Source organism: Pseudorca crassidens, chromosome 5 (assembly GCF_039906515.1).
Source record: "Pseudorca crassidens isolate mPseCra1 chromosome 5, mPseCra1.hap1, whole genome shotgun sequence".
In the NCBI taxonomy this organism is placed as follows: Eukaryota; Metazoa; Chordata; class Mammalia; order Artiodactyla; family Delphinidae; genus Pseudorca; species Pseudorca crassidens.
Genome location: NC_090300.1, coordinates 70290546 through 70317995, shown reverse-complemented (window position 1 = coordinate 70317995; position 27450 = coordinate 70290546). Strand labels below are relative to the sequence as shown.

Below are 27450 nucleotides of genomic sequence, written 5' to 3'. Positions count from 1 at the left end.
CAACTAGACTTTTCCTGCAAGAATAAATTTGATACAGCCCTAAAATCTGACAACTAAATGTTTCCTCACATTACATCATATCCCCAAAACGTTTGTTGAACCAGTTAGATAATCAAGCCTACTAATTACTTTCTACAACATCCATAAGACACAGGATTGATGCTCTTGGCTCCAGTCTGGCTTCCCTCTAGCAGCTCCACTCAGTACCTTAGTTTTACAGTGAATGAGGACTATGATGTGCTTCTTCAAATAAATCTGAAGGCTTATCGTTGTCAGGTTGTCCTTGGATCCTGGAAAAGGGAAGGTGAACACCTTTTGAATACACATCCCCTAATGGCTGAGATCTATACCCATGTTCCCTGTCGTATCATTCACCAACTACCCCTTCCAAAGAAGGGGTCCAAAGTCATAGAATTATATTTAACACAATGTTGGATCTAAAGGGACTTGGGAGATGACCCTTGTTTTACCAGAGAGTGAATCCAAGATACAGATAGGCAAAGCGATGGCTCAAGGTCAATACAGATGGTCAACAGCCAAGTCAGGACTGGAATCCAGGTCCTTTGATAATGGCTACTGGGCCATTTCCTTAAATAGCTACCATCATTCCACCTCTGCCTTAGAGACTCTGGGAGCTAAAGTAAAGTCCACTTGGTCTCCTATTAATCCTCATGAGACAATGACACCAAATGGCCTTATCCCAGGAGTTCAAAGTCCTGACCCCAGATCCAATAATATCTGATGAGATGAGCCTTCTCTATGCGTTTATGTTCTCAGAAGGTTGAATATCAACTTACCTCCAGGGGCTATTAAAAACAAGAACAGCTAATAAATCACTGGAAAGCACTCTGCAAATGTAAACTAATACAAAAATGCTAAGCACCAATAATATAAGTGGCCCAGGCTGAGGCAGGTCCCTGGAGAGCAAATGATTTCAAGGGGCTGAGCTGTGCTCACCAGCATCCACCAGAAGATGTGAAGGTCATGCCTCTCTCCAAACTTCACTCTCTTTTCTTAGACTGCTCTCAAAATCTCAACTATACCTCTAGATCTTATTATAACATATTGTATTATGATGGATATGCAGGAAGGTACTTGCTATCAGTTCATACGGTCATAGAGTCTTTGCTAAGTGTGGAGAAACACTGAGAGGAGATCAGAATCCAACAGACAGGAAAGTAAATGTCAAGCTGTCCCTCATTGGTGATAAACCAAGTAAACCATGAAAAACAATGAACCCACTAGAAGGTACCTGTCAGCAAATCCAGCCTTGAGAGCCAATTTAGAATCTGATGAGAGGTCAGAAGAATAGAGGGCTCTGGCTACAGGTGCCAATGGGGGAAAGAAGTGAGGAAAGAGCATTCCTTCCATCCAATACCTAGTCCTTGACTCTCATAAGCAAGGCGAGCAGAAAAGGGCGGGAGAGGCAACCAGGGGTGAGTAGAGTAATTCAGAAATCAAAAGCTGGTGCCAAACCGTGTCATCACATTTTGTGTGATGTTGGGCAAGTTACTTAAACCTCTCTAAGCCTCAATTTCCTCATCCATCCAACACAGATAATACTACTACCTACTACACTGGCTGGCTTTGAGGATTAAATGAAAGGAAATATGGAAAACAATTTAGTCAGTGCCTGACATTTAGTACATGTGCAATAAACAAGAGTTATCATGCTAACCAGAGAGACTGGGGGCTGGAATCCAGCACAGAAACAAAAGGCAAAAAGTAAAGCATGGGACTTCCCTGGTGGTTCAGTGGTTAAGAATCCACCTGCCAGTGCAGGGGACACGGATTTGAGCTCTGGTCCGGGAAAATCCCACATGCCGTGGAGCAACTAAGCCCATGCGCCACAACTACTGAGCCTGCACTCTAGAGCCCACGAGCCACAACTACTGAGCCTGCGTGCCAAAACTACTGAGCCTGCGCTCTAGAGCATGCAAGCCACAACTACTGAAGCCTGCGCGCCTAGAGCCTGTGCTCTGTAACAAGAGAAGCCACCGCGATGAGAAGCCCGCGCACAGCAACGAAGACCCAACGCAGCCATAAATAAATAAATTTATTTAAAAAGAAAAAGTAAAGCATGATGTTAGAGGTCAAGATCATGGGAACAGAGAAGAAAAGCTCTATCCTACCAGTTCTACTTTGTATCTACTAGGGAGTTATCATGGTCGCATTCCCAAATATCAGATTTAGGGGTAGATGACAATAACCCAGAAATGGTCAGGCATCTGCAAACCTCAGACTTGAGTGGAAATCCAGAAGCACTTGAAAATTCAATCACTTGATCAGTGTAACGGTCAGCTCTCTGCCTCTGAGCCACTAAAACCTAGGACTGAGTAATAAATGTGGCTCCAAGAGTCTCATCCCAAAACAAGAAACAAATTTTAGTTTTTGTAAAATGCTCCCCCTCCCACCCCCAGTTCATTTAACAGACTTTAACACACATGGACACAGTCCATGCTTCCTAGGGTGGTGAGAAATGGGCACAAGAACCATGAAATTAAAGAGTAAGTCCCATTAAGTCAAGCCCAGATAAAGAGACATGAGACTTCAGAGGAGCAAAAGAAACTAAATTTACTGAGCTTCTATTCTGGCAAAGATGCATGATAAGAATTGAGAGGAGAGAATCAAGGAAGACCTCCTGAGAGAAGCACCTATGAGCTGATAATCTGCTGGAGCACCTAGGATTTGGGGCCACATCCATCTCTTCAACAGGATCCTGCCAATGCAGTGCTGCTGGATGGGCAACCAAAAGCTCCAGAGCCACCAGCCACCCTTCCCTCCAGGTTCCAATTGGCAGCACGGGCATCTACCCACCACTCCATGCCTGGAGGTGAAGCAGGAGCACAGGGAAGCTAGGGTGAGCACCAAGTTGGGAGCAAGCCAGCATCAGGGCTCATCTGCTGCGCCCCCATGTACAAGGCACAAGCAGACATAAAGAGGAGACAAAGAAAGGAATGAAGAAAATATGGGCTTCTTGGTAAGACAGGGTGAGAGAATAAAGGGTGCTGAGTCAGGTTATGAAGAGAAAAAAAAATGAGAGACAAGAGAAAGAGTAGGAGGAAAGGGCAGAAGGAAAGAGCTGGTGTGTTGTTTGTGGTGTTTATTGCTTTAAGCATAATTCTGCCAGATCATTTTTTTAAAAATCATACTTGTGTTAAATCCTTCAAATGTCAGCTTGAGAGGACTTTGTTTTATTCGCTGAGAAGAGTTCCTGGAATATAGTAGGTGCTGAATAAATATTTACTAATTGAATGAATAATGCTCAGCTACAGTGGGTCACTGTTGCTGAGAAGAAAGAGGCTTTGAAAGTCACCAAGAAAAACAGCAAGATTCTGTTTATACTTCAGTTCACTCACTTTCATAAGATGGGATAGCACAGGTGAAAACGTAGTTCATGGCTCCTGGTGGGTAGTCACCGCATATTCACCAAATTTGAATCAGACTGACCCACGCTTCAGGACAAAGGAAAGGCAGGCCATTCCCTGGATGAAATCCCTCTTATACTGATGATTCAAAGGCAGGATGGGCCCTGACCATTCCACTGTCTCCTTTGGAGAAAGGTGCCCTTTTCCATCGCTTGAGAATACCGATGGTCTGGAAGTAAAATAGAGGTGACGACTACAGACTCCGTAAAAGACATAACAGTTGAGGAAGAGGACAGGATCCAGAAAGGACTGGATTTAAGCAGGGAATTAAAGCCTTGCCTATCAATTAAAGACTCGCCTATCAATTTTCATGATGTTCCTTCCATCCCTCTCCTAACGGTAACTGAAAGGCTTAATTCCTAGCCAGTTCAGAAAGTAACTTTGCCCACAATGAGGAATATACAGTGACTTGAAGATGGAAACACTAATTGCAAAATGATGAGAGGGGTCAACACCAACCATTTCACTCTACCACCATAAGATCTATCAGAAGTTTCTATAGCCCGTTATTATTTATTACACATGAAGCACTTTCTATCTGCAAAGTGCTTTGGAATCGTGTTTTATGAGTTACTCAGCATTCTTAAATCTAAACACAGCTAAAGCCCTAGCGGAGGGGGGTTAACCCTGTGATTTACTTATTCGTCACACTCAATGGGTCCATCCAACTCCTCCCAATGACTGAACAAGTCGAGGAAGGGGCAAAGAAAGCACAAAAACTGAAAATCCAGTCAATCCAATTCTTTTGTCAAGGCCCCTGGTACCGGCAGTAAGAGGTACAGAAATGTATCTGACACAGCTCTTGACCTCAAGGAATTTGTAGTCTAGGGCTATCTGAGGGAATCTTTACGCTCCCTTGCAACTTGAAGAGTTTGCATTTCTAAGAAAGTATAAATAGTTTTCAAATCCCGTGTGCAGAAACATGTTCCTACATGATCCAAAATTTGAGCAATTATACAGATATAATTCTGGTCCCAAAAATGGAGTTGAAAGAATACAATGTGGGCTCATTTCCCCCAATTTTCACCTTCCAGAATCAAGATAAGCAGCCCCAAATCATGTAAGAGGAAATTTTAGGAGAAATGAGAGTTAATAATCTCTCTCAAGAGCAGACAGCCAACCCAAGGAACTTACTCTAAGAAGAAAACATAAATTTAAGAGAAGGATTCCATTTTAATAAAGCCACTTAACAGATGAATACATTAACACTGATGGGAGTTACAAATAGTTTGGGTGTTTCTCTAAACATTAAAGATCAAAGCGTTTGGAGCAACGACCCCCTACAATAAGAGATCACATGAAGTAGTCAAGTACAGTCGGACATAACACCTGATGAGAATAACAGAGGAGGGACTGATGGATGAGAGGAAAGATGGGGTATTCTACACACATTTTAAAGTCCTTCCCAACCCTTGGTTTATGATTCACTTCTACGGATTAGCATCTAGCACTAAACCTGGCACATATTAAATGCCTGATAATTTTTAGTTCTTTGCTGTCTTAAGTAAATGAAAGTACACGTGCCAAGAATGAACAGTCCCAAACTAGAAATCCTCAGTTCTGTTCCCTGTCATAGTGCCCTAGTTGAGAATTCAGCTGTGAAAGTGAACTGACTGTCACATCACCCTACTCATCACCAAGACTGATTCACCAAATATTATGGCTCGCACACTTCACAACTAATTAAATAGCATCTTCTCCCATCCTCTGATGGGGGAGGGGTGTGTGTGTGTGTGTGTGTGTGTGTGTGTGTGTGTGTGTGTGTTTATCCTGATTTACTGGATAGGCTGAAGCTTCAAAAAGAAACACAGTGCAGGCATAAAAGCACTAGACAAATCTCTGCCGTGCCAGCTTTTACCCTGCGACACTGGGCAGCCTCTTCAACTTTATTTGAGCATCAGTTTGCTCTAAAGTAAAGTGAGGGTATATTCTTTAGCCTGCCACCTCACCTATGAGGATCTGATGAGTTAATGGGTGTGGAAAAGGGTTAGTCCACTGGAAAGCCCTGTAGAAACCTACATCACATATCATACTCCCCGAAGGGTTAGTCACAGCCAATAAATTATTACTGTTTATATGATTGGTCTTCCCTGTGGTTTTCTCGTAATAGCACCAAGGGTTTGTAACCATTACAATGTATGCTTTCTACCAAAGCAGAAGATACACTGTGCTCAGTTTCCTTAAATATCCCCTAACTCACTGGTAGAGTCTACCACAGAGGCCCAGGATCCTGATTCATTCTTCTCAATTCCACTCCAGCCCCAGTTACGCTGCCTGGTCATGGTGCGCAGTCTCCTCTTTTTATACACACACCTACCTCCGTGGCACCAGAGGGCTCAAAGTCAAGATGAAGGCCACCCATGCAAGGAAAGGCTGCGACCATCAGTTGGAACTAGACTGTGAAGGGAGTTGAATGCCTTGCTAAAAAATTTGGTCAAAATAGTATAATGAGTGGGAACCCACAGAGAAGCCATCCTGTCTTTGTTCTATTGGACATTAAGGAGGACTAGTCAGAACTCTGTGCAAGTTGATGAGCTCAGTGTGACTGGGGATATGAAGTAGGAGCAATATGAGACATGAAGCAACGATCTGGAAATACGTTCAATTAAATAACCTCCAAGGCCCACTAGCATTTCACTTTCCAGATGGAGAAATGAAGGCCTAGAGACCTGAAGCATCTTGACCAAGTCACAAAGAAAGCTCACGGCACAGGTGCCAACAGAACACAGACCTCTTAGCTCCCACTCTCTCTGGAGCAATCGCTCTCTGCTTTCTCAGTACTTGCCTGTCTCCTCCTCCACCACCTAGGACTTAGCGTCTATGCGGGAGCACTTATTGGTCCCATCGAAGGGGCCGTCGCAGCAAGGCAGAGCGGCACCGGAGCTGAGCCTCAGCAGGGAGAAGGGGCTCCCCTGGATGCCTGCTGAACCACCGTGGGCTCCTCCAAACAGCACCTTTCCACGAGCGCTCAGCGTGCTGGTGGCCATGGGCTGCCATCAAGATGGGAAAGCCCGAGGGCTGGAACGTTTTGTCAGGGAACAGAGAAGCCTCCCTTTATCTCAACTGAGATAAATGAGAGAAAGAAAGAAATCATGTCTGGCCTCATAAAGTAGAAATGACTGCGGTCCTCTCGAGGGCCAAAATTTTGTATTTTTATTTCTTTCTTAACCTTCTTAACATGTGTGACAGGCAAGTGACTCATCCAATTACTAACTGGAAAGCCAACACCTCAATTTCACATCCCTAGTTCCATTTCCTGAGGTGTGAGGAAGTTTCTGGAGCTGCCTCCTACCAGCCCCGCTTCTCCCACAGAGGAGACGGAATTTATAAAAGACGCAGACAACTGATAAGGCCACTACAAGGCTGCATTTGCTAAGTGCACACCTGTTCCTACAACTCTGTGTTGGGCATACCTGAATTTGTTCTCCAACAACAAGAGGGACCAGCAGAGGGGGAAGACCTTGAGGAAGCAGTAAATGCACCCATCTCCACCCTCAGTAAGAAGCTATCTGCCAAGTGGAAGGCTAATAACAATGTGTCCAAGTTATATTTAAGGAAATCACAAAGAAAAATTCAAGACCAGGGTTTTTATTGTGTCTTTTTAAGTTCAAACCACAGAAAGTATTTGGAAGAATTAGAAACTACTTTCTGTGGGGAATTCCACAGGAACTGGAAAATCTCAGGCAAAATTAGAACCAAAGACAACAGAAATAGTAGAGAGCTCAGAGATCATCATATTCAGCCCTGTCACTCTGACACTGAGAGAAAACAAGCCAGAGAGAGTTTCACAGCTGGATGGCGGTCTTACTGGGCTGAGTACCCACATCTGCTGACTCCAAGAATAATTTTTTAGTCCTCATTGCTTGCTAGCATTGACTTCAACACTGACTCCAAATTAAACCTACATGTGACCCAAAAGAAAAGGGAAAATAAACTGTTCCCTGTGGCCGATGCCTGGAACATTGGCTTCTTTCTGAAAACGTCACAGTTTCGTGTTCTGCAGAAGATGGAAACCAACGAGGGTCCTGTTTTGTCAGTTGCGAAGGCACACTTCTCAGGAATGCATTTTATGTCTGGTATTCTCCCTCCACTCCCTCACCCTGTTTCTCTTTTGGCCATATATGGAACTGAGCTCCAACGCCTGGGTCACAGAACTCAGGCCTCGGGTATGCAAGCAATCTGCTTTCTGAGCTGTTTGTCTTTACTGGAAATTCGATGAATCCATCTAGGAAACATTTACTAAAATGCAAAAGCCAGGGAGAATTGATTCACACCCTGAACTTGGCACAGAGAAAAAGATTTTTCTTTTGCTCACCCAAAGGTATGCTAACCAGATTCTGTGGAGAAGGTGACAAATTTAACAAATGTAAGAGGGTCTCTTGCTCAAGAACTCTGTGTGTGTGTGTATATGTGTGTGTGTGTGTGTGCGCGCGCGCGCGCGCGCGTGTGTCTGTGCGTCTGTGTCTGCAAATGCTGATGTGTGTCTTGGGGGAGGGGAGGATAGTTGTCCTAATACAAGAATTAGAAAGACAAAATTGACACTGAAGAAAGCAAGACATCACCAGCAAACCAATCAGAATATGTATTAGGCATTCATCTTCCCTGATACGACTTAGTTACCTCTTCATGTGGTGTCTGACTTTCAAACTTTGGCAAGTTGCATTTCAGAAGCAGAAAATCTCTTTGAAAACTGGCATTACCTGCAATTATCATTTCAATTTAAAACAAGCATTTACTGAGCATCTAGAATTCCCAACAATATTTTTGAAAGGACTTATACGAAGAGAATTCAATAAGCACATTCCCCAGACATGTACACTTAGGACAGAAAGATCAGGAAAGAAAAGCTATTTTGAGTGAGGGAGAAACCAAGGGCCCAGGAATAGAAATGACTTGCCCCATGGTGCAGAGATCAGTAATTTCCCATGGTGAGCACATAAAATCTAAAAGGAAAGGAGAAGAGACTGCATAGAGATGTTACAAGCTCCAAGAGCAGAGAGAAAATGACCACCTGTTAACTCTCAACAGTATGCGGCACTCACTGTAGCGTGTGGTCACCCACAAACTAGCCTTGTCGTTTTCAAGAGAGCACTTTTGGTCTCCCTAGTGAGGACCAAGGATGGGCAGAGATCACATCCTCTATGTGAAAGGCCTCTGGAGGCAAGCAGTCCTGGTTGGAATACACGGTCCATTGACTCTGTGAAGAGGAACCTTCAGCAACTTACTTGTCCTCTCAATATCTCCAGGGATTCGTCTTCAAACCGGACATGATCATTTCTACCTTATACGGTAGCTGAAGAGATTAAATGAGCTTTTCACAAAGTGTCTCCCTAGCAGTGTTTGACAAATAAATAAGCACTTAATAAACAGTAGCTGTTAGTAGCATATTCATTCATAATTCCTGCTACAAGGAGAAAGAATACTTCGCTACAATGGTATGAGTCAGGGAGCCTAAGGTTCACGTCCCCGTAATTCTTCCCAACCTGACTGTGAACTGCGAGCCTAACTCTGATTCTACATGTATTACCTCGTTGAGTCTCCTTTGCATCTGCATTATCGTGAGGCTCAAGTGAGATCTTACCGAGAAAAAAAGCTCTTTAGAAATTGTCTTGCAATGTGAAAATGTAAAGTATGATCATAAAGGTCAGAACCTTCTTTGGGGAACAGTAGAGTGTCATATGATTGTAGGTACCGCGTAAGTATCAATAGAGAAATGAGAGATGGCCCATGCTTTACTTTTCTGCCAAAAAGCAAATTCAGCATTTAAAAAAAAAAAAAAAAGGTTTCCTTAAAAATGGCTTGAATGCCATGCTACTCCCCTCATAATGCTCCTGAGACAGAGGCTGTGAGCCCAACAATGGTAGCAAGAGTTTACTGAGATGAGTGCTCAGTGCAGTGCAATGAACAATTATGAGGTGCTGGCCAGGGCAGGCCCAGGTGAGGAGGCCTGGGGGCCGAGCAGCCACCTGAGAACAATCACTGGAAGTGAGGGAGCCCAAAGGCCCTCAAAACGTGGGATTTCACAGCCAGTGTAAGATCATGTCTCCCTCTGGGCCCATCTTCCTCACCTGTACAGGTGCCACTTTCTCAACCTTGAGAGATGTCCAGAAAGGCAGAAAGCTTAAAGAAGCCAGAACCATGGTCGCCAGGGCTGCCAGAAGTCTTGAAGCACCTCCATTACAATGGTTTTCAAAGTGGGCTCCACAGAGGCACAGAGTTCTGGATGAGAACTTGGCCCTGGATAGAAGCCTAGTTAACAACAGCATCACCATATAACCATACTTTGGTTATTCTACATTCAGGTATCTTCTGCTTTTCGAAAGTTTTCTTTATAGCACTTTGCTTTTATGAAAGACCTACATTACATTTGTTTTCACTCACCAAAAGAAAGCCGAAGAGGATTTTCGCTTTACTCCATTTCGGCTCATAGAACATTTTATACGAACGCTCTACTTCCAGATAGCAGGGGAAACCTGCATTGGGATTTCCCATAAGGGCCAGTTAATGTTTCTTGGATGAAGGCCTGGGAATGAGGGGCTAATGAGAAACAATCAGAAGGGGTTAAAAGCGCTCCAGAGAGCATGCACTGCAATCAGAGAGGTCAACTTCCCCCCACACACACCAAAAGGCTGGAAATCTCTAGAAAGATTTGAGAAGCAAGAAGTGGAGGATCATGGGAGCCAGAAGGACAGGTATCCCAGGTCTGGAAGTGCCTTAACTTCTGTCCTCCACGCTCATCTCTGGGTCTTCACACCCAGGTCAGCCACCCTGGAAGAAAGCCTCTTCCTGCATGGTGGCTGGGCCCTGAAGGAGAAGGGCGAAGCCGGGACAGGAGAGCACACGCTTTTCTCTGGCTCTTCAGATGGCACTCTGGCAGCTCAGGTTAAAGTCCCTCTTGGGCGCCAGTAGACTTCAGCTTTGCATTCCTCCACCTCTCCACGGGCCAGATAGGAATAAGAGGATCCACGTCAACCTTAGAGGAGTCTGGCGAAATCGCAGGCAGGACTCTCCAATCTGCTTAGTAACGGCAACAGAAAGTGCTAAATTAGTGAGTCAAGAAATATTTCTGGAAGAGCTATTCAACCGGAATGCTTGGAGATCCACCCGCATTGCAATAACTCGATCTGTCCTCATCTTTTAGAACACCCATGAGCCCAGGTTTAAAAGAGGACTTCACAGCTCCAGGGGCGGCCAAATAAATAAACAAACACATAGAAAGCTCTCAGTGGCTGATTGAAGTTATTAGGGAGAAAGTTATGTTCTCGATAAGGATGCGATCTCTCTCTCTCTCTCTCTCTCTCTCTCTCACTTCACATCTTTTCCCCAACCACTTTTGGTAGTGAGCAATTTGTCACGCTTCCAAGGGAAGCGACGCAGTCTCCTGCACGGCTGATCCATCTAAAAAACACATCATCTGTCTCTGAGGCAGAAAGCCCAGTTGGAAGAAGCAAGTTCTGTGCGTTCAACTAGAAAACACTTCTTGTTCTCACTGTCAAAATAATTCTGTATTAAACTTCTGGGATATGTGACTAATGTGCTTGGAACCTTTTGGAGCGACTGGTTTATTTATTTTGGGGAGGGGAGGGCTGCTGCTCCTGCTGGGGGTGAGGAGAGAAAAAGAGGAGGAAAAAGGATGGGAAACCTAGAAGAACAGGCCCAGGGTCTGCTCAGACCTCACATCGGCTCCGGGAGCCGGCCCTGCCACACTTCATTATCAGAAGCCAGACAAGGCCCCAGGCCAGGCCGGAAGAGGAAAGAAAAGACACAGAAAGACAGGCAGTGCACGCTTCCCAGAGTCAAGGTTGCCTCACAGTTCCTAAAAAGACTCGGAAAATTAAAAAGTAAAAGCAAAATAAAACACACACGCACCAGAGTAATCCTATCACAGCCCTTTCTAAAACTCATAATCCCTCCCTTCTGCTTACAGGGGAAAAAGCCCCCAAACCTAGAGGAGGGTGCAGGATTTACCCCTTCTACGATTCCTCACCTCCGCAGCCTGCCACTCCCCACTCTTCTATGTCTTCCGGTACCTCTGCTGCTCCCTTTGTCTTGAAGACGCATGTCTCTCTTCCTTGTTGATTAAAGTCCTAGCCATCTTTCAAGACCTTTCAACACCACACCCCCCAGTGAAGCTTTCCCCAGCAGCAGCAAACAGCACCTCCAGGTGATCACCAGTTGTGGGCAACCCAATCTACCTACTCCCGGCCCCCCCTTCCATCCCCAGAAGCCAGAATCCCCACAGCAACCACAGTGCGCATGTGCACGCACATACACACACAGCCAAGCCCTTGCAGTCCGAAGTCCAATTTTCCTATCTCAGCATCCCCGGCAAATAGCTTGAGGCCTGCATATGCCAAGCACTCAGGAAGGCAAGCCCATCGCTGAAACTTGGTACCTTCCACACCAAAGCATCTTTAGTAGTAAACTCAAGAGACCAAAAAAAAAAAGTCAGCTGAAAAATCTTCAGAAAAAGGCCAGGAATTTGCTCATGTTAAACCTCTAGAATCAGCACTTGAAAACTGCCCTGCTCACTTCTCAAATCCCGTTGTGTGGTCAGTCTCCTCTCCATCTTTGAGTCAGAAAGTGGGTGGAAGTCTGGGAAAAGAAATGAGGAGGGGTGGCAAGAGGGGAAGCTCCCAGTGGGAAACAGATCAGGGAAACAAATCTAAAACACATCATTTTTATAATTGAGATCGAAATTATCTGCTTGCCTTGTGTTTCGTTTTAATTTTCCTCCAGCTTCTCATTTGTAATACTTATACAATTTAAAAAAAAAAAAAAACAGAAAAAGGAGGAAGGAAAGAAGATGTTTGGAAGTGAAGAATAGGGACGGGAGAGTGACCAGGACAACGACGAAAGAAAGACGAAAGAAAGAGCGAGTTAGTCTGCTTAGGCAGGCCCTCCCTCTGAACTTTCTCTCCAGGGAGCTATTTGGCAAGAGAACTTCAGAAAACAGTTTTCACTTTCCTTCTCCAAACTCCACCTCCCTCCCCCACCTCATTTTAAAAATCAGCTCCAACCTCCTAAAGAGGGAAAGATAAAGTGAGACCCAATTCGCTTCACATTTTATACCACTTAAGGAAAACCATTTCTTGGAGCGACTGCTTTACAGTTCAGAGAATAACCTTCTCTCTCATCCCGTTTCTCTCTACTTCTGCAGTTTTCCTTTCATTCCTGTCTTTTTTGCCTTTCTTCAACTTGGAAGGGGTTCTCTGCCCTCAGAACTAGCCTCATCCTTCTTCCCATTCAAAATATCTCTTCTCTCTCCCTCTCTCTCTCTCATTTTACAGATAGAACAACACACACAGTGTTGTTCCTATTTTTTTCTATCTGTAAAATGAGAAGTTGGTTCTATTTTCAACACACACAGATAGAACAACACACAGTGTTGTTCCTATTTTCTTGCCTTTATTAGAAGGTAATAAATACCCACAAAGTGTAACTTTATTCATTCATTTATTCAATTTAAATATAGCTTAATAAACACCTACTAATAAGCACTCTGCTCTCAAGGAGCTAATATTCTAGTAGGGGAGATCAAACAAACCCATCCAAAACTGTAAAGCAACGTCGATGGTGATGTGGCAGAAGTGGTGATGGCAGAAGAGATGGACCTCCCCCAGCTCCAAGAACCATAGACGCCTTCCTAAATAATGCACCTGGCACACAACAGAATCTCTAAAGGAAAAGAAATCTGTTAAGGGAATAAAGAATATGTGAATTAGTGAAGAAAGAAATGGATAAAGATGCCTTTGAGCCTGGCCTTAAAAGGATGATTAAGATTTGGACACACATGAAATGAGAGAGCCAACATGTTAAAGTTAAGGGTCACAGCTGCACAGAGGCAGGAGAATGAGGGGACCGTCTCAGGAATGACCAGAAGTCTAGTGCAAAAGGGAAATGCCACCAGTGGAGGAGTTGGAAAGGTACCCATTTAGTAAACAAAGAAAGCACTTTCTATGTAATGGATTAGGACCTAGTCACTGGTAAACCTTTACAAATCCTAACTCACTTACTCCCCAGAACAATCTTCTTGCCATTTTACACATGAGGAAACTGAAACACAGGTGCAGTATCCTGCCCAGGTAAGAGTGCTCATTGGCGGTGGAGCAGTCTGGCTCTTAACTGCTACATTATTACATCTCCATACTATATCAGTGTCAAGGATAGATCACAGAGGGCCTCAAATGCCAGGCAGGAGTCCATGCTTTGTTCTGTATGCAAAAGGAAACAATTGAAGGTTTGGGGAGTTAGAATAACAGGGTCACATTTAGAGAGAATGAATAATTTGCATTTGGGTATAAGACTTATTGGAGCTCATGAATGAATTACAGACTAAGATGAATCCACCTCAACTTCACTCCCTGCCCCACCCCCAGTCAGTCACGCTCATCCGTCACTGTTTCATTAAGTACACAAGTTTAACAGGATACGCAGTCATTTCTTTCTGTGTACACTCAGACCCTGAAATGTGATTGAAAAAGTCTGTTCCCATCTGCTTTCTGGGCCCGGGATCCCATGGAGCCTGCCATAGAGGGAGAGCATGGCTGCAGTCAGCAGTGAATGGCCTCTTGGTCCAGCCAGAATGCTGCGAGAGGCAGCATTGTACATGTATTGAATAGTCACAAAAATAGCTCTGAGAAAGGGCGCGGGGAAAAAACCTGCACTCTTTAGAACTGACGTATTTTTCCTCTTCTCTTTCCACTACTGCTTCTATGACCTAGTAAGGAGGTATCACTGTCGAGTAGGAAGAGCCCTGGACCGGAATTCAGGAGACCTGGGCTGAAGTGTCGATTGCCACTTTTTTTTAATGTGATCTTGGACAAGTTCTAGGCCTCAGTTTTCCTATCTGTAAAATGAGAAGTTGGTTCTCAACCAGAGTGATCGTGCCCCTTTGTGTGCGTGTGCATGCGCGTGCGTATGTGTGTGTGTGTGTGTGTATGAGGTTAGCCTGCCTCAAAAGAGATGAATGTGCATTTTGGTTGAAATACAGTATTTTTTTCATCTCAAATGCTTTAAAAATATTATACAAAGTAGAGCTGAGAACGAGATTGTGGAGAGTGAGTTCAGGTAAAAAACCTGGGGTCACACAGCCAAACAGAATTCCACGAATAAAATGTCAAAGTACTGACCTGTCAAGGGTGGGATTACAAGCGGTTTTCTTTTTTTTTTTTTTACACTTTCCTCCACATTCTAAATTTACAACATGAGCACATGTTACTTTCACCAAAAGAACCACTATGTTTAATATTAATTTGATTATTACTTAATTTTAATAATAACCGGAATCATACCTGCAGGGAATGTCGGGAGAGTCCAGAAGCTCACTAACAATGTGAGTGTCTTCATTTTGGTAAATGAAGAACAGAATAGACTGTCATGACTGCCCCTGTGGCCCCCGCGCACCCAGCCACCCTCGCACCGCAGCACGTGCGGCTTCCGGGTGTGCGCGCTTCCGCCAGGCTGAGGCCCGGAGGGCGGAAGCAGCATCTCTGGCTCTGGTTAATGCCTGCGCCGAGCAGGGTGCCAGCCCCATTCTAAAAGCTTAGTCATGTGATATCACTCATAGGTGGAACCTAATTTTTTAAAATGATACAAATGAACTTTACAAAACAGAAACAGACTTAACAGATATCGAAAACAAACTTACGGTTACCAAAGGGGAAACGTGGGGAGGAAGGATAAATCAGGAGTTTGGGATTAACATACACACACTACTATATATAAGATAGATAACCAACAAGGACCTACTGTATGGAACAGAGAACTCTGCTCAATATTCTGTGATAACCTATATGAGGAAAGAATCTGAAAAAGAATGAATATATGTATATGTATAATTGAATCACTTTGCTGTACACCTGAAACTAACACATTATAAATCAACTATACTTCAATAAAATTTTTAAAAACTGAAAAATAAACGTTTAGTCAATATGTCCTCAAATAACAAATGATCTTGCTTAGAATTACTACAGGAGTAAAGCTGATAATATCCAATTTTATCTAAAGAACTTTTTTAAATCATGAAGCCATAAAAAAGGGGGGAAGGGTCATTTTAAAAGACATGTAAACAACCGCCACCATAAAAAATCCAGGCTCTTCTTTCACAGAGTTTAAACATGAGCCTCCCTCCCCAGTGAGCCTGCAGGGGATATTCTGTAACTAGGTCACCGGATTTCACTCTATCACGGTAGACCTCTCCAAATGTTCACCAAAGCTACCAACATCTCATGAGGTTAATTTTGGACAACTGCTGAGTTGAACTAAAAGTAACACATTTACTCAAAAAACATTCAGGGAACGGCTCCAATATTCTCAGCACAGCAGAAGACACCAAAATTAAGAGGCTGCCCCACCCTCCAGAAGCTTACAGAAGGGGAAGAATTATACACACGCATAAATAAGAATAGCTCAAGGTACAATGTGATAAGTTCTAAACGTGCTCCCACTCAAAGCAGTGTGGGGTTCTAGGAAAGAAAATGTTATTTCTAGCCTCTGGGATGAGGGTCTGAGGTAATGTTCCAGCAGGACGAGAAGGGAACAATGGCAGGGATCAGGCAGACCCTGGTCCAGGATACAGTTCAGCTGGCTGGAGCCCAAAGACCGTAAAGAGTGGCCTTAATTCCAGAGTGAAAGACTGGCATCAGACAATGGGGAGAATTCTGAATGCCAGCCTGGGAGGTTGGGTGTACTTCCACCAGAGCAAGATGCAGTGCCTCTGCGTGCAGTGATCTTGTCAGGTGAAGCCAGTCTTTTCTACGTAGCAGTAAATTCAATCAGTAAACAGAAAGTAAAGAGGCTACCTATAAACATATATCCAAGCTAGTGTAAGTAAGCCACAACAGGCTCAAGAGTAAAATCGTTGGAAGTAATTGTAAACCCACAACTAGAAAACACATTCCTTCCAACGCTGAAGATCTGGTGCCGGGGTGGGGGGAGAGAATGAATTAGGAGGGAAGGTGGCAAAAGTCATGGCTCTGTCTTTTGGTTGCTCCAAAGTGGCTCATTCCCGTCCTCTAAGGCCACTGATTTCAGTATCTGTGTCTGTTCCCGTAACACCTTCTCCAAAGTCTAAGACACCTCAAAAAAGCATGAATGCGGGGGCTTCCCTGGTGGCGCAGTGGTTGAGAGTCCGCCTGCCGATGCAGGGGACATGGGTTCATGCCCCGGTCCGGGAAAATCCCACGTGCCACGGAGCGGCTGGGCCCGTGAGCCATGGCCGCTGAGCCTGCGCGTCCGCAGCCTGTGCTCCGCAACGGGAGAGACCACAGCAGTGAAAAAAAAAAAAGCATGAATGCTTTGGATGAGTAAATTCAACCTCTCAATGGAATGATAACATCGTAAGATTGAGGGTTCACTGAAGTCAGAAGAAAACATACCACATCAACAAAAGAGTGAAGAGAGGGCTTTTCTGCCCCTAAAGCATTGATTTTGGCTGGACATTAGAATCCTCTGGAGTACTTATTTTTTTCAAATGCTGATACCCAGGGCCCCACCCCAGTCCATTTAAATCAGAATGTCTAGACGGGGGACACAGGGACACAGGCATGGTTATAATTAAAACCGCAGGTGATTTTAACACACAGCCAGGATTGAGAGTCACTGCTGGAAGTTTGGATAAAATGTTCAAAGGAAAGCAAGACAGCAAATAAATGAAAAGAACTGACTGGCAGTTCAACTCAAGCAGCACAGTAATCCCAATCAGGCACCAGCTCCTTGTCAAGGAATCCCCCCTTCGGATGGGGAGTCCAGGGTGAGCTCTTGGCGGGGGGGGGGGGGGGGGGGAGGGGAGGGTCAGCTTCCCCCGGGGCCTGTCAGCGGATGCCTTCTGGAGGGTCATCAGCATCCTGTAATTAATGCAGGTATGTCCCCCACATCAGAACACAAGTCAGGGACACCTGGGCAGCAGAAGCCAGCATTGGCTCATGTAAAGTTCTCCCTCCCACTGTACTAGGACAGGAGGAAGGAAGCGGGTGTGGATCTCAGTTTCCAGACCTCAACGCCGGGACAGCGTGGAAGTGGGGCTAGAGGCTTTGCAGTTAGGTAAATGCTGACTCTGCCACTTTCTTCGTGAACTTAAGCAAGTCCTTATTTGCAAAATGGGAATTAGAATATAAGCCTTGCATGTCGTTTTTCTTCTAAGGTTAAGAATGCTGTGTGTTTGCAGCAACATGGATAGACCTAGAGATTATCATACTAAGTGAAGTAAGCCAGACGGAGAAAGACAAATATCATATGATATCGTTTCTATGTGGAATCTTAAAAAAACTGATACAAATGAACTTATATCCAAAACAGAAATAGACCCACAGACATAGAAAACAAATTTATGGTTACCAAAGGGGAAAGGAGCAGGGAGACAAATTAGGAGTTTGAGATTAACATATATACACTACTATATATAAGATAAGTAACCCACGAGGATCTACTGTATACCACAAAGAACTATACTCAATATTTTGTAATAACCTATAAGGGAAGAGAATCTGAAAAAGAATATATATATATATATACACACACACACACACACACACACACACATATATGTATAGCTGAATCACTTTGCTGTACACCTGAAACTAACACAACATTGTAAATCAACTATACTTCAATAAAAAATAAAATAAGATAAAAATACAGAAAAAAAAAGATGTCTGGTACATACTAGATGCTCATTAAATGACAATGAATATATTATTATCATTACTGAGCAAATAAACCCACCTGAAATTGTCCCCAAAATTGTATTCCATGACCACACCATGAGCTAAAGACAAAAATAAGAAATATATGTGGCAGACAACCAATTTCATCTCATACACCAGGAAGAAGTATTATTTGCACTTCCAGTGACAACTAAGAACCAGCCTGTTTAAACCTAGAATGTAATTTATTGCCCTCAGTCATACCTGTCAGCAAATACAAACTGGCTTGGACTCCAACAGTCATCAAGACTCACCTTTCCTCTATTCACCCTTTATCACACAACAGAAAGACAAAGCTGAAAGGTCTCTGGAGAAGACATGACCATCAGGCTCACTGTGCAAGCGAGAGAGGAAACCAAGGCTGACGGGGACACACAGCATGTAAGGAGCACGTCTGTCCTCAAGAAGGTTGTCAATTTTAATTAAACTTAGAAGCTACTGATGTTCAGAATAGAACTATAAGCACACCCTAATTAATGAGTTTACTAACACTTCTTCTCGTAAGACAGGCAGTATGGAAATTAAATGCCTTACTCTACGTGTGCCAGGAACAGCTCCAAAGCCAGGACTAAAAGCCAGGTCTGGGGCATTCCAAGCACTGGAATGGAGATGGGGTCAAATGTTCAGGGTCCCCCAGCACCTGATCCTTAAGGATCACCAGCAGAATTAGTAGATGGCGACCATGGAACCCATTTGTAAACAAATTAACGGTAGATAAACGTGAGGAATTTGTTCCAGTCTGAGCTGGAGATACCTACATGTTGTCTCTCAGTACAGAAGCATAAAAATCCACTGATAGAAGATTTGTACCCATTACCCACTTGGGCCAAATGCCAAATAGCTGAGTGTTAAAAATCAATACTAAGCCAAAACTGAGACTGAAATCTATTACCATCATCAGCTAGATTTCCTTCATGCAAGAATAAATACAAAATTTCTCTGTGTTGAAGATAATTTATCAATTATTTGTTGTGCATGATTGTGGAGGTTTTCCTGATCACGAAATGTTGAGGGGACAAAGTTGGCAATCTTCCTGTAATTTACCTTTTAAAAAAATTAAACAATTCTTAAATAGGACTTTTCTGGAAAGATTCATGGCCTTATGTAAAATTAAATACTGAAACTTAAAAACAATTCCTAATAGTCACTCTTTTTAATTATGAATGCATTCACCAACCAATCCTATAATGATTCAAATTATAATATAATTTAATCTCATAACAATGCCTCTATTACAACTTATATTTTTATAAACACTTATTAGCTAAGAAAGAATATGATGTTCTTCCCAAAGTTACCTCACTAATGTACCCTATTAACTAAGATTTCACTAGTCTAATGCTAGCATTTACTATCAATTTCCCTAATTGTTTAACAACTCAAAAGTTCTTAATAATTATTTTACCCATAAATTTAACAACTTTCACAATCACCATTAAATATTGTTGCATTTTGCACTTACATACTTTTAAATGTCAATAATTTGTAGAATTTCAGGGTACAAAACACTTGTAGAAGACTTTTCACTACAAATTACATGTAAAATATTCACCTATATTTGAAAGTAACAATATGGAAATTAATTTGCCAGATACATTACGTGGAAAGTAATATCTGGATACAAGCAACAAATCTGAAATACATGTTTGTTCATACTGCAAATGGTTTTATGCTGATATGACAGAACTTATGTGATGTTAGCACTCAATCGCTTCCTGCACAGAGATGCCCAAAATATTAATGAAGTAGGCATATGGCTATCTTACCCTTCCAAGGGCTGAAGCAGAGATCTAAGCCAAAGAGCATCTTTACACAAAATATTAAAGCAAAAACCCAAGTCAGTGCATCCTTAAAGGCAACTGAGTTGCCTAATTCTAAAATGGCACTTCTAGGGCTTCCCTGGTGGCGCAGTGGTTGAGAGTCCGCCTGCCAATGCAGGGGACATGCGTTCGTGCCCCGGTCCGGGAAGATCCCACATGCCGCGGAGCGGCTGGGCCCGTGAGCCACGGCCGCTGAGCCTGCGCGTCCAGAGCCTGTGCCCCGCGACGGGAGAGGCCACAACAGTGAGAAGCCCGCGTACCGCAAAAAAACAAATAAAAAATAAAAAAATAAAATAAAATGGCAGTTCTAGATTTTTAGTGTCTTAGCGTGGAAACACAACATGGGGCAAAAACTAGCATTTTCAATACATAGATATCAGAGGCCTGACATGAATCAGATACCGTACTAAGATACCTAGAACTCACAGTTCAGCACAGGAGACAAATATGTACACAACAACCATCACTGTGGTCATAGAGGTCTGGCACAGAGTGTGTGTGGTGGGGAGGAGGGTGTCAGGAAAACCTTCACAGAACAGGACTTTCAAGCCCCAAATGGAGGCTGCATGACCTGAATCTATGAACAATCTCTGAGAAACAGTGGTGCTCTAGAATGGCAGGGTGGACAGGAAGAGTGACAAATGTCATGGCTTTCCAGACCTGGCTTTGAGTCTCAGTTCTGTGACTACCACCCTCTGTGACCTGGGAGAGTAACATAAAATATATGAGCCTCAGTGTCCTCATCTGTAAAATGGGGTAGCATCTCTATTTTGAGTGGGTGTTGGAGAGATTGTACAAGGTGTTTATTGGAAGCATCTAGCACAGTCCCCGGCTGTGGATACGGCATTCTGTATCTTTTTTGCTCCTTTCCCAATATCAATGCACATGCCTAGTACATGACCGCAGCCAAATGGTTCTTAACCCTGTGGTTGAAACAACCAAGATGTTTCCACAACTCCATCAAGGCAGAGGGTACTTTCCCAAGAAGCCATAATAGGAATAACACTTAAGTAAGCCACTCAAACATTTTATAACCTCCCTGGCATGGGGTGGGAGTGAGTCGGGATGTGAGAGTTTATCTGTGTTTGTCCAGCATTACACAGAGGAAGCAGATGCTGTGACTGGTGAGTATGGCTGAGAAAGACAAAGCCTCAGGGATCTAAATATTTAGGCATCAATTCCTGTTAGAAGTCCTGTTGAGAGGTTACACTCCAAGAAGGTGACTATCCTTCGATAACTGTTGCCCTGGGTGATTTTTTTTTTTTTTTTTTGCGGTACGCGGGCCTGTCACTGTTGTGGCCTCTTCCGTTGCGGAGCACAGGCTCCAGACACACAGGCTCAGCGGCCACGGCTCACAGGCCCAGACGCTCCGCGGCATGTGGGATCTTCCCGGACCAGGGCACGAACCCGTGTCCCCTGCATCGGCAGGCGGACTCCCAACCACTGCGCCACCAGGGAAGCCTGCCCTGGGTGATTTTTGATCCTTCAGCTACACATGCCACATCTTCCACCAAAGGAGAGGCAGTGAAGGAATTCTACCCACTGCATCTGGTGGGCACAAGCTTGTTGGGGCCCTGAGAGGAAGATGCCCATGGAGCAGCGAATATTCTCCTTTAGATCCTCCAAACGCTTTGCTACGATTCTTCCTTCACCATGCAGTGTCTCTAACAACCAATCGCATTCCAACAGCATCCAAGGCAGAGCACAGACACCCGCAAGCCAGTTAATGCAAAGCTCTTGCTCCCAGGCATGTATGAAAGTGGCACTGAGTTGATCCCAGGCTGCCTCATGTATCTGACTAATGCAATTTCCTCCCCATCCCACTACCGAAACCCTGATTCGCTATTTTAAAAAAGGGGAGTGGGAGGTTCCAGGCCTAAAATGTTGAGGACCAGATAGATACAAACTGTGCTGACCACACAATAAATTGAGGCCCTGTCTCATAACTGGCAGACACTTTCAAATCAGCAGAGGTAACACCTACTGAACTGGTACAATCTTACTGAACTTGTCCTGCCCTTATAAGGGCACCTTCATCTGTAGTGGCTCTCACCTTCTTCTGTAGTTATAGAATATATCACCTTCTTAAGAATAGGTGGGCATATCCAATTCTGGTTTAATGTCTAGTCACTGAAATTCATCATGCATTTATTGAGCAAAAACCATGTGCACAGACGGTCCTGAGCTAGCCCCTAGAAGTACAAAGGTGAACCGAGTTACAACCACTGACTCACACAGCACAATGATTTGCCTTGTAGGCACTAAGTAAAGGTTAACTGTTGAGTGTTGCAATACATAAATATTATAAATATTAATTGTAATGTTAAAAATACAGGACTTATTTAACAATGGAGGACTGGTTTAAAAAGCAAGCCACAGAACAGCAGTCTGCAGTGTGTACACACACACACACACACACACACACACACACATACAGGATAGAACATTATTCACTATAATGTATTTTGAGGTAATAGGATTACAGGCAATCCAAATTTTGTTCCTTATACTTTCCTGTGTTTTCCAAATTTTCTATAATGAAAATTAATTACTTGTATATTCAAAAAGAACACAAATATAATGTTGAAAATAATGAAAGGGCTTCCCTGGAGCAACTAACGCCGCGGAGCAACTAAGCCCGTGCGCCACAACTACTGAGCTTGCGCTCTAGAGCTCGCGAGCCACCACTACTGAGCCTGCGTGCCACAGCTACTGAAGCCCACGCACCTAGAGCCCATGCTCTGCAACAAGAGAAGCCACTGCAGTGAGAAGCCTGCGCACTACAACGAAGAGTAGCCCCCGCTCACAGCAACCAGAAAAAGCCCGTGCACAGCAACAAAGACCCAACGCAGCCAAAAATATAAATAATAATTTTTTTTTAAAAAAGCAGTTCATTTAACTTTAAAAAAAAAAAGGAAAGAAAAGAAAGCACACTAATAGCTCAGAATTCTGAGTTCCCAAAGAGCTCCTGTATTAAACCTAGATATCTGACACCTCAGCCCCTCACTCAGAAGATGTGTGTGTGTGCACATGCATGCACGCACCTAAGTACACATTTATGACTGATACCAACTAACCTAAAATATGGGCTCCTCTGTAAGATCCTGGTTGGGATGGGAAGGTGCAGGGAAGATTGGACAAGCTCCAGGAGATAGGTGGTCATCTTTCAGAGCAGCTGAAACTGGAATACATCAGCGCAGTCGCTGATCAGAAAAGCTATTCAAATCTGTAAGACAGAGAAAACCAACCGTGGTTTCCAGTCCAAGTCCTAAATGGAAAATGCAGGAGGGCAGAGCTCCCAAGCACAGGTATTGCCTGGTAAACTAGCTGCTTCTCCCAGGGGCATTTCTATGTGTGTATTTCGGGGTGACAAGCGGCAATGTTTATATCATTTTTGTAGTAATGATTCATGATTAAGATTTACACCTCTAGAGAGGCCAGGAAGTTATACACAGAATTCTTTGCAAATATGTTATCCGATTGTTAGGACTGAAAAGAAAGAAACTGCTGTTTAAAACATATACCTTTGGAAGGGGAACCAAACCAGAAACACTGTAGCAAGGTCAATGAGAGCTGACAACTTCAAGCTCAGAAATACTTAATGAGCACCTACTACACTCCAGGCACCATAGGTATTTGTAGCACAGTAGGTATTTGTAGCACAGTAATGAATAAACGCCTTCACAGAGCTTAACTTCAGAAGAGTTTAGGAGGAAACAATAAAACCAAAAAGGGGACATGGAATCCTGCTACTATATGATACAATATTGCAGCCCAAATACACTTGATGGTACAGATCCAAGTATCAAAGCTATTAATAGGTGTAAATGGGTTGGGAGGAGGGGGGCAGTTATTTGTTCCTGATTAAAGAAATTTGACAAATTCATACTAAGAGCTATGAGAAATCCTACAGCAAAGAAATGTGTCTAAGTTTGCATAAGCTGTCATTTCTCAAACATGTTTGACCACAAAAATTTCCCTTTTCATGGAATAGCTATCCACAGATCAAAGAAGGCTAACGTTTAGCAGAACTCAGTTTGCAAAATGCACAAAAATGCCTGTGCCATCAATATTAAGTCATCAGGTGAGTTCTTTTAAAGAAGACAGGAGACATTTATTCTGCGTTCTATAAAAATTAACAAACTTTTAAATTTTGACACCTTAAGGTATGAAACTTATTTATTTGGAATTCTTCATTCTCCAAAATCTAGGAAAAAGAGATTTTGGTATATTTCCCAACTTGATGGAGATTTATGGAGCTGTAAAGCCAGCCCCCCAAAACCCTAAAACCTCTGGGATCTCTTCTCACCTCATGTGGCTATGGGCTACAAGCAGAGATGTCACTGAAACAAAGGCAGTTGGCAGAAGTGGGCAAAGTGAGTAAACAGCGTGTGACCAGGTGCTAGAGACAACAGACAGAGTCACAGGTGCTCACCAAAAAGTATGCAGCCAAGTTCTCATAATCTATTTCAGGTAGGAGGAGTGGTGACAGATCACTGAAAAGGAGGAGAGGACAGATAATGCCTAAGCCCCTCTTTTGTTTTAAACATCTTTCCTGTTAAATATGTTAACATGGATAACATATTTAACAGGAAATGGATAAGAGAGGTTGACTTATAAAAGGTCAAGTATTCTGGATTGAAAGTGAGGAGATACAGGTTTGATTCTGGTCTCAGTCTTTAGCCAGAACCTCTAAATTTTCCTCTAATCACCCTATTCCACTGTTCACCATCATTCACTCTCCTTCACATCTAGTCAAGGTATAGGTTAAAAAGTAACCATCAATCTCAAATCACAAAGAATTGTTTAACTAAATGGTGTTGGGGCCCTAGACAGTCATTTGGATAAAGATAAAATTAGAGCCATTCATCACATTACATATAAGAATAAACTGCAGGGCTTCCCTGGTGGTGCAGTGGTTGAGAGTCCGCCTGCCGATGCAGGGGACACGGGTTCGTGCCCCGGTCCAGGAAGATCCCACATGCCGCGGAGCGGCTGGGCCCGTAAGCCATGGCCGCTGAGCCTGTGCGTCCGGAGCCTGTGCTCTGCAATGGGAGAGGCCACAGCAGTGAGAGGCCTGCGTAGCGAAAAAAAAGAAAAAGAATAAACTGCAAATGAATCAGAGATCTAAATATGAAAAGTGAAAACTACGGGCTTCCCTGGTGGTGCAGTGGGTAAGAATCCACCTGCTAGTGTAGGGGACACGGGTTCGAGCCCTGGTCTGGGAAGATCCCACATGCCACGGAGCAGCTGGGCCCCGTGCACCACAACTACTAAGCCTGTGCACCTAGAGCCCGTGCTCCACAACAAGGAAAGCCACCGCAATGAGAAGCCCGTGCACCACAAGGAAGAGTAGCCCCCGCTCGCCACAACTAGAGAAAGCCTGCGCATAGCAACGATGACCCAAAGCAGCCTAATTAATTAATTAATTACTTTTTTTTTTTTAAGTCAAACTATGCAGGTACTAGATGATAACGCGAGCAAACATCGTGTCAGGAAATGCTTTCAAACTATGATCAAAGGGCTTCCCTGGTGGCGCAGTGGTTGAGAGTCTGCCTGTCGATGCAGGGGACGCGGGTTCGTGCCGCGGTCCGGTAAGATCCCACATGCTGCGGAGCAGCCGGAGCCTGTGCTCCGCAACGGGAGAGGCCACAACAGTGAGAGGCCTGCGTACCGCAAAAAAAAAAAAAAAAAAAAAAAAAAAAAAAAACTATGATCAAAGAACAGAAGCAATAAAAAAAGATTGTTAAACTTGTCTATATAAATATAAATGTTGCCTTTTTTCATGACAAAAAGAGAAAAGCATTATAAACAAAGTCAAAAAACAAACTGGGATAAAATATTCATAATATATTTCATAAATTAAGGGTTAATTTACAGAGATATTTTTGAGGGAAAAAAAGACCAAAATCCAAATTTAAAAAATGGGCAAAAGATATGAACAGACAATTCAGAAAAATAGAATTTATAAAATTAACTAATATAGTCTTTAAACACAGGAAAAGATGTTCTACTTCATTCATAATAGGATATATGCAAATTTAAACTACACTGAGATATCATTTCTCACCCATCACATTGGCAGCAATTCAAAAGCTTGACGATACACTCTGTGGTTGAGGTTGCTGGTGGGACACCCACATGGAGAGGAATATGTCACTACCTACCTAACAAAACATTCTCCCTTTACCCGGCATTCCCATTTCTAAGAATATAACCTGAAGATACACCTCCAACATTATAAAAATAAATATGCATAATATTATTCATGGCAGGAAACTACTCAACTGTCCAAGCATAGGAGATCAGTCATATAAAACAAAGAGACAGAAAGAGAGAAAGAAAGAAGGAAGGAGAGGCAGAAAATAAGGCAAAAAGATGGAAAAAAAAGAAGGAAGAAAAGAGAGAGAAGGGAAGAGAGAGACAAAGAGAAAGACAGAAGGACAGACGGAAGGAAGAGAGAAAGAAAGAAGGGAGGAAGAGAGAAAGAAAGAAGAAAAGAATTTTTAAAAAGCAAAGTACGAAAGAGCATATATGTTACCTTGTATGTAATAAAGAAAAGGAAATATGAGAGACACAAGAAGGATAACCAGGAAAACAATGAGGGTGATTATCTACAAGAAGTGAAGGGAGTAACAGGGTAGAAGAAATATTGGAGGGAGTAGCACTTCTCTGAGTATACTTTTTTGTTTAGTCTTAACATTTGAAGCTTGTTAACATTTTACGTATTCAAAAATTAAAATTAAATCAACAAGACAAGGGTGGGAAGGAGAGAAACTAAAATCCAAAGCCAAATGAAACAACTGAACTCAAACAAATTTCAAATGAACAGCATAATGACACTGAGGGGTTGGGGGGAAGGATCGTAAAGAAAAAAGAACCAATCCAGGTAATTCCTAAACACAGTATTTGATAATATACCCTCAATCCTGGGAAGGGTTAAAGTTGGGGGCGAAGATCACAAGCAAACCCTGAACTCTTTCTAGCAGGTTTCTTTTGTGTCATGTACAATAATAAAAATAAAATCATTATTATTATTTGTATACACATATATGGATACACATCCATATAGCACAGGTATGTATATATGTGGGTGCTTTATATATACACGTATTTGCCTATATACTTTTATGTGTAAAATTTCCCAGCTCTGGCCATTGGAAGGGCATAGGACCAAAGGCACCACAGTACCCATGAGCATACGTAGCACTCAAATACTGGTCTCTAACACCATTCTCCACTGAAAACAACCAGGACATACTGAAGAAATGGTTGATTTCAGAGCTCAAGCAGAGAAGATACAAGATTAAACTAAAATACCTTTTTATCTGAGCAGGTAAATAAGTGCTAGCAACAACAAAGATGGGGACATATCACAAGGACACAGGAGCCAGCTTAAAGGGGCTCCACTGCAATAGTCTGGGACAATGTAAGCATCACAATAATTAAATAGCACCAATGAATTATACAAGATTAAAAGAGAAAGCTGGAGTC

At 43.1% G+C, this 27450-nt stretch overlaps 1 protein-coding gene across 12 annotated transcripts in view; it reads right to left on the bottom strand.

The window, feature by feature from the left end:
• Positions 1–27450, bottom strand: part of LPP (LIM domain containing preferred translocation partner in lipoma) — a 701187-nt gene that overhangs the window by 574274 nt on the left and 99463 nt on the right. For 2 of the 12 annotated variants that reach the window (XM_067738384.1, XM_067738389.1), the window contains exon 3: positions 9497–10442. The exons of 4 other annotated variants lie outside the window; for them this stretch is intronic. The gene's annotated coding sequence lies outside the window, so the exon portion shown is untranslated. Of the gene's footprint in view, positions 1–207; positions 291–9496; positions 10446–11415; positions 12021–27450 lie in introns of those variants that run through there. 6 more of the 12 variants (XM_067738390.1, XM_067738391.1, XM_067738392.1 and 3 more) reach the window with 6 other exon arrangements.